This window comes from Dryobates pubescens, chromosome 31 (assembly GCF_014839835.1).
Source record: "Dryobates pubescens isolate bDryPub1 chromosome 31, bDryPub1.pri, whole genome shotgun sequence".
Taxonomy (NCBI): Eukaryota; Metazoa; Chordata; class Aves; order Piciformes; family Picidae; genus Dryobates; species Dryobates pubescens.
Window position 1 is genome coordinate 12,296,132 of NC_071642.1, and position 7,602 is coordinate 12,303,733.

Here is a 7,602-nt window from a genome sequence, read left to right on the forward strand (position 1 = left end):
GGTCTGGGGGAATTAAAAGCATCTGGGGGGGTACCTAAAATGGACATGGGTGTATCAGATGGGGGTTTGAGTACATCAAAAGGGGTTTTGTGGCCACCTAAATCTCTGGCTGTCCTGAAGGAGTTGGGGGGTTTGCAGGTTTTGGGGTCTCTGTGGAGTCCCTGTTGTGTCTGGGATCTGCTCTAGGATAGACAGTGACTTGGTGCTCTGGTTTTGGTGGCTACAGGGCAGCAGGTACCCACAAGCCTGTGCCTTGCTTTATGTTCCACAGCTCTTGACCAACCAGGAGCCACAGGGGAAGGGAATTTCAACATGCAGTGGGTTCTTGAAGGCTTCCTGAAAAATGGCTTTGGGGTTTTGTTTAGGTCTTGTTTTTAAGGTTGTCTCACTCTTGTTTTCTTTCCTTTTTTTTTCAGGGAGCTCAACTGCTTTGCCTGGTGACAAGTTGCAGATTTGTATTCGGCCTCAGCCAGAAACCCTGACATGGAGTGGGATGCTTTGGTACCAGAAAGTGGAGCTGTTGGAAACCAAATTCCACACTGTGAGTGGCTCAGAAATGAATTTCCTTTGGCAAGTGGGGGCAATAATGTCACTGTGGTAAGCTGCTGCAAAGTGCCAGCCTTGGAGACTCTAACCGCCTTTACTTTCTCACTTAGAGCTTGCTTGGAGGAAATGAACTTCTCCCTCAGCTGCTCTGTGACTCTTGTCCCCTGTGGTTTTCCTGCTCTGCGAAGAGTTTGGCTGGACAAGACGCAGCAGGTTTGTAATACTTGGTTTTGCTGCCAAATGCTGAGGACCCTGTGGCTCACCTGTGAGTATCTGCCGAGCAGAGTAGCACAGAGCTTTCCTTAGGTCTTTCCAAGTCCCGATGCTCGCCAAGGGTGAAGAGCTCAGGGTGCGAGGTGATGAAAACTGAAGGGAGTTTTCAGGTGCGGGGAGTAGCCTCCGCTCTGCAGAGACCGATCGGTGTGGTGTAGCTTACATCTCCGGCAGGGAGTTCTTTCCCTTGGGGAAATCACTTTACAGTCAGTGGGTAGCAAGCAAGAAAAGCTGTCTGGATCTGGCTGATGTGGTGGCCAAAGCAATTGAGATCTTTAGCTGAGCCTGCTGTTTGCTGATCAGGGCTGTCTCTGTGAAGATTGCTGTTTGTGTGAACAGCCTCTGTCACTCAACAGTGACAGGGGATTTGGGTCTGTGCTGGGTTAAAGTTCGAGGCTGTGTTTGCTGTAAAAGGCTTTTGTGTGTGCTGTGTTTCTGTGGTATTTTTCATGTTGTTTTACTCCTGGAATGTATTTAATGTACTTTGTACTGCCCAGCTGAAGAAGCGGAGAGCTGTTGCTCCTCACTTGCAGCATGATCTTAAAAGACAGGTAAGTAAACATCTTTGCTGTTCTCCTGGTCTGTTGTTGCTGCAGGAAGCTGTGGCCACAGAGCCCAGGACTGGGTGTCTGGCAGGCTGCTGAGTAGTCCTGGGTGCCTGCAAGCCACCATCCCCCCAAGGGGAGAAGGACATGCTCTTGCTTTCCCTGGCAAAGGTACGTTCTCTTTCTCATTCACACAATGATTCAGCAGATCAGTTGGTCAGGTGAGATGGATCTGAGGCATGTTTTAGAGCACTTGTGTAAGTATCCTGAGTATTGCTGACAAGTTGGTGCTTGTTACTGTAGAGAAAGAAGTGCTGGGTGTGTTGTGTTTCATCTTCCATCCACCTGTACTCTAAAATCTCTCTGGGAACAAGTGTTGGCTCTGCAGAGTGCATCTGTGGGAGGGGTGAAGGGCATTTGGTCTCGTGTTCCTAGTGGGAGAAAAATGAGCTGTCTTTCTGCTCTATAAAAGTCTAGAAAGTAGCTTTTGGGGTACACTGTAGGGTGCTGGAGCACCACAGTAGGCTGCATCGCTTCAGGAGGATCAAAGGGTGCGTATGTCTGAGGTGCAAAGACAGCAGCATGGAACCTGCCTGCAATGTGCAATGGAGGCCTTGAGGGGAGCATCACTGCTGAGGGGTCCAACCAAAACAGGGTGTGAGAGATGTGGCACTGACCTCTGGCACGTTCCCCACCACCAGCTGGTAGCACAAGGGCCAGGGTAGCTGCAGCTGTTTGTGGGGAACCCTTCCCCTCCCATCCCCCTCTTTATTTCTCCAGCAGAGCTCCCCTTTTTGGGGAGGGGGGATGTGTACACTTCTAACTATGAAAGGAACAAGCTGCTGGCTGGGCAGTTTCCTTTATTTTGTGCCTTTCTGAGGGTGAATCAAAAGGAGATGGGGGGGATTCTGGGTGGGCTGATTCTGCCACGTGGGGCAGGGGGATGATGCAGCAGAGGAGCAGGTGATTGAAGGAGGGCTGGGGGCACCCCCCCAAAATGCTGAAAATTCTCAGCATTGGGGTGAGGCGATACAGAGAAAAACCTCTCAGTTTCAACTAGGGATTAATTGATATGTTAAAAAGATTTTTAAATGACCCCCCCTCTATCTCCTCTATTTTTTAAAGGCTTTTAGAACAAAAAAAAAGTCACATAGGGGCTTGAAATATAAATACAGTCTCCGTCTATAGAAATTAAAAATCGTATCTTGTGTGTGTTGTGGTTTTTAATTTAAATAGAAAAAATTCTGGACAGGGCCAAGCTGAGCCGCTCCCGACTCTCAGGGACTTGTTCAGTGCTGCCACCGCGTGGGTAATTGTCGGCATTGCAGTCGTGCATCGGCGTGTGTCGCTCCGTGGGCGCTCAGTGCTGCTCCCACGTGTGTAATGATCGGTACTGCAGTTGTGCAGCGGCGTGTGCCGCCCCGTTGGCGCTCAGTGTTGCAGCCTAACTGCGCCGGATGCTTTAAACACCTGATAATTCTTAGGGGAGAGAGGGGAGGAGAGGGAGAGAGATTAAGTCGAGCGTTGCCATGGATTCAGCGCACGCGCCGTGGTGTGCAGCGCTCTGTTCTGTGCACTTTGGGACCGGAATTGTCACCGAGAGCCCTTGATTCAGCGTGACCCCCAGCCGTGTTCTGGTGTCTATAAAGGTGATCTGGGGTCATCCAAACGGCTTTTGGGGGTGCCAAAGGAGGTCTGGGGGCACCTAAAAGGGTCTGGGGCTATCTAAAGTTCTCGTGGGCATCTCGTGGGCATCTGAAAGGGTGTGGGATCCTGTAGAGATGTCTGGGGACCTCTGAAAGACCTTTTGGGAGCTCTCGGAGCCTCTCTGCAGGGTTCCGTTGAGAGCTGGGGAGAGTCTCAGTGTGGGTTTGGGGTCTCCGTGGCGTCTGCACAGTGTTCTTGTATGGCCTTGCTGGGGGCTCAGCGCCAAAGCACCGCAGACTCTCACGTTCACTGCTGCTGCTTTGTGCCCGTGGCAGGTTATGGCTTGCTGCCACGTGCTGCTGGGGGGTCTGAGGAGCCTCTGAAGGGGGGCTGACGACATGGGAAGGATTTTTTGAGGCCATTTCTTCTCCTCCTAGCACTTGCTACTGGGGAAAAGAGACCGGCCCGCACCTGGCTCCAACCGTGTCCTTGTTCTTTTATGTCTATTGCCTGAGACTGTGTGAAGGCTTTGGTTGGGGTGGGGCTTATTTTCTTCATCGCAGCTGGTGTGGGGCTGTGCTTTGGATTTGTGCTGGAAAGAATGTTGATAATGCAGGGACATTTTACTTACTGCTGAGCAGGTTGGCCAGTGGTCTGCTGCTCCAGGACTGGGTTAATATCAGTCAGCTGATGGTGAGCAATAGTGTTCATTTGCATTTCTTATCCTTCTTAGCATTACTGTTGTTCTTACTGTTGTTGTTGTTACTGACGTTGTTACTATTTTTACTATTACTACTATTATTATCCCAACCCATGAGTTTTCTCACTTTTACCCTTCCAATTCTATTCTCCCACATCCTGCTGTGTACGGAGAGCAGCTGTGTGATTCTTAGTTGCTAGCTGGCAAGTGCCCTCAGGGCTGTGATGAACATTGAGTCTGCTTGTGTGATCTTCCTAGGCACACTTATTTGAATACAGCATTGTAGTGGGTTGAGAGAGAGGGCCCAGCTTTCCCTTCCCCACTAAGAAGGAAAAAAACCCACGGCTACCTCAGTCGGAAAAGCAAAGGAATGCTATATTTACAAGCAATGGGAAAATGCAGGATATATATATATATATATATACAATACATACAGTATTTACAATATATATACAGAAATATACAGCAAAGAAAGATACAGGAATAAGACCCCCTCCTCCAGACAGAGTGGGGTTCCCCCCCTACCCCCTTCTCTCCCCCTACCTCCCTTTTTTCCCAAAGAGGGTTAGAGAGAGAAAAGGGCAGTTATTAAGGAAGAAAAATCTTAGTAGGCCTCCAGGATTAATGCAGGATTAGTGCTTATCTGTTATCCAGGGTCGTTCTGCCTAGATGCCCAGAAGCAGACAAGCTGGAAAGGGAGAGCACAGAGGAACTGAGGAAAATTCCAACTGCACTAAAACTTAAAGCTGCATTCTACCAATGAAATTCGTTTAGATCCATCTTTGTTTACAAAATAATCTAGCCAGAGTGTCCCAGCACTGTCCCTTTCTTAAAGGCACAGCCTCAAACGGTCACAAGCATTCAGACAGATGCTGTCTTAAATATAAAGTTGGACTGACTCAGTCCTATAGATGTGATGCCTGCAGTTAGCCAGCAGCTTGGCATGTTTTCCTGAGCTCAGAGCGAGACAGCAGTAAGACTCACCTAGGCTCAGAAACTCAGGTGCTAAGACTGATCTGTGGTAAAAGCTATGAATAATTTAAAGTATATATAATTAGGGTTTGGATAGAAGGTCATGGAAGTATCAGTGAGACAGAAGCTGCAGTTTCAGAAGCCTGTATTTCATGTTGCAAGGATGTCATTCTACAACTGAACACAAGAACCATGAAGTGCAAACAAAATAATTTCCCAAGCTTATCTGAATCCCAGAGCTCATGAATTTCAGGCCTGCCTTACTATAGTTTTTGATCTCTCAAGGGAAAAAGTGAAGAGAAGGAGAATTCTTTAGCTTTCTCTTTCTCTATTTTTTTTTTCTTGATACACTTTATCTTGCTTGGCTTTGAGTCACAACTGTGACATTCAGTTAGGTAGTTGGTATGACACCAAAACAAACAAAAAGAAATAATTTGTCATAAAAAACAATTCCTGTAGGATTTTGTGTTCCTACTTAATAATATAAAGCAGTTTGTGGTTTGGTTGTTTTTTTTTTTTTCTTGCTGTACTGCAAAGATTTTGATGGGAATTTATAGGTATTAAATACATCCAGAGCAAGCCTGCAATTGCCCTAGGAATGCAGTGAAAACCTTTTGGGAATTAGAACAAAGTGAGAAACTTTTCAGTTAAAGAAAAATGCGAGCAAGCAGTGGCCTTTGTCAATTCCTGTAGCTTTTATTGCAGAAGCCTCCATCTAAGCACATTTATTTTAGCATCTTTTGCAGTGACTTGGTGCACCCCAGCCCGTGAAACAGATGCAGCTGGCAGTTCATATGCTGCCAAAAACACCTTCCTACTTTCAAAACCAGTCCTCTGTCCTTCTCTCATCATGGCTGAGCAGTGCTGGTTCTTCTTAACTTAGCTTTGCCCCCTCTCATTCCCCCCATTTATCTTCATTGTTTGCCCTTTTCCTTCTTCCAGGCTTGTCTTGATCACATCTACTGTGGCCTGCTTTATATGGCAGCAGGTCAGGATTGGGAGCCTGGCAAAATGTGCTGCTCAAGGGAGAGAGGAGAGATGTGTCAGCCCAGGTAAGCATCTAAGGAAGCAATCCATGGGAGGGTTTTGTGATCATCTAAGTCAGTACACTCTGCTTTGAAGATTGCAGACACAGTGTTCTTTTCACATCCTGAAAATGATCTAATCTATAGCTGTCGATTCCTCTTTGAGCTTTAACCACTCTCCCGGCTTGCAGCTAAGTGTAACATTTGAACAGAGCAAGTCAGAGTTTGGGTCTTTTCTGACTAGTGTAGCATTCTGCATGCTTACGGTGTTCCTTTCTCCCTTCTACCCAGCTACCCAAGTCTGGCTAGAAAAACTCACTAAAGAATATAAAATCACAACTTTTAAAAGTCTAGAACCAGGTTATTTATGCAATTGTGTTCTGTATGGAGGATGTCCTTACTCACTGTGGGGGTTTGGACTAGATGACCTTTGGAGGTCCCTTCCAACCCAACTCATTCTGTGATTCCTTTCAGGGAGCTGCAGGGAGCAATGAAGTCTCCAGCCTCCTCTTCTCGAGACTAAACAGCCCAGTTCCCTCATCTGGTCCTCAGCCCTGTTCTTCAGACCCTTCCCCATTATGAACAACATGATTTACGAGGAGAGTGTGGAAAGCAGTTTGTTGGCTAAAGAAGATGGAAATATATTATAGGACTAGGGATATAATCCCATGCTACTTATTGAAGTGTTTAAATTGTCCTTTAGTAATAAGTACTTCTAAAATAAACTTTAGGTAGCCCATCTGAGCAGAAAGAGAGCTTTTGGTTAAAGCAGATGGAGCCTGGGTAGTGAAAATGTTTTACAGCTTTCAGGATAAAAAGAAATCTTGACCTCATCATGGAGCTAAGCTGTTTGCTGACAGAGGATGTTGGGTTTGTGGGTCCTGGTAGCGATAGTTTTCCAAAGAGGAGCTCTAAGGCCAGCTACAAGGTTAGGTTTGGATTCTCCTGGGGTCACACAGAATGAGTCTCATGATTCAAGTGGTCTGATTTCACAGCTGTGTTTTCTTCCCTCTGTGTAGGTGACAGGATGACCTCACTAATGAAGAGATACCTTATCAGGAGACACAGTTTGACAGGCCTGGATCTGTGTTGGCCACTAGTGCTGTTCATCCACAGGAGTCATCCGCAGGAGTATTACACCAGAGAGCCTTCTGCTGGGTGTGAGGGTAAGTGGTGTGCAGGTGAAGTGCCAGTGCTTGAAACCCCCCAGTCTGCAGCTGAGGCCGTGCAGAGTGGGGCTCACAGTAGCTCTGTGCGAGTCTGCCATGGCCTCAGAAGGCTGTGCAGCTGTTAAACCTTTTCTTTTGTTCAAGCACAATCTTTCTGAATTCTTTTCTTTGATTTTTTTTTTTTTTTCAGGGTCATGTGAAACTGTCTGATTTTGGGCTAAGCACAGCTGTAAAGGCTCAGAGACCTGAGCTCTACAGGAACCTTGCACACAACCCACCAAGTGATTTCTGTGAGTACAAGCTGTCCTTGTTCAACACTGAAATAGTTGAGAGCTGAAGCCAGACCACACCATAATTCCCTCAGCTTCCTCTTCTACAGATTAAACAATTCCAGTTCCTTCAGCCACTCCTCATAAGACTTGTTATCCAGACCCTTCACCAGCTTTGTTGCCCTGGACATACTCTATCACTTCCATGTCTTTCTTGTAGTGAGAGGTCCAAATCTGAACACAGTATTCAAAGATGTGGCTTCATCAGTGCTGAGTACAGGAGACAATCACTTCCCTAGTACTGCTGCCAACATTATTTCTGATACAAGATAAGCTGTTTGTGGCCTTCTTGGCCATGTGAGCACACTGTGGCTCATGTTCAGATGGCTGTTGACCAACACCTCCATTTCTTTTCTGCTCACCAACTTTCCAAACACTGCCCTGAGCCTGCAGTGT

General features: G+C 46.9%; 1 long non-coding RNA gene across 2 annotated transcripts; it reads left to right on the forward strand.

The window, feature by feature from the left end:
• The first annotated feature begins 3,268 nt into the window (after positions 1-3,268).
• Positions 3,269-7,325, forward strand: LOC128898749 (uncharacterized). 2 transcript variants are annotated; one of them, XR_008462967.1, is made up of 4 exons: positions 3,269-3,704; positions 5,626-5,735; positions 6,728-6,874; positions 7,068-7,325. It is a non-coding gene; the product is annotated as an uncharacterized LOC128898749 (long non-coding RNA). The 2 variants fall into 2 exon arrangements; XR_008462966.1 differs by lacking the exon at positions 3,269-3,704 and having other exon boundaries at positions 5,562-5,735.
• Positions 7,326-7,602: the final 277 nt, after the last annotated feature.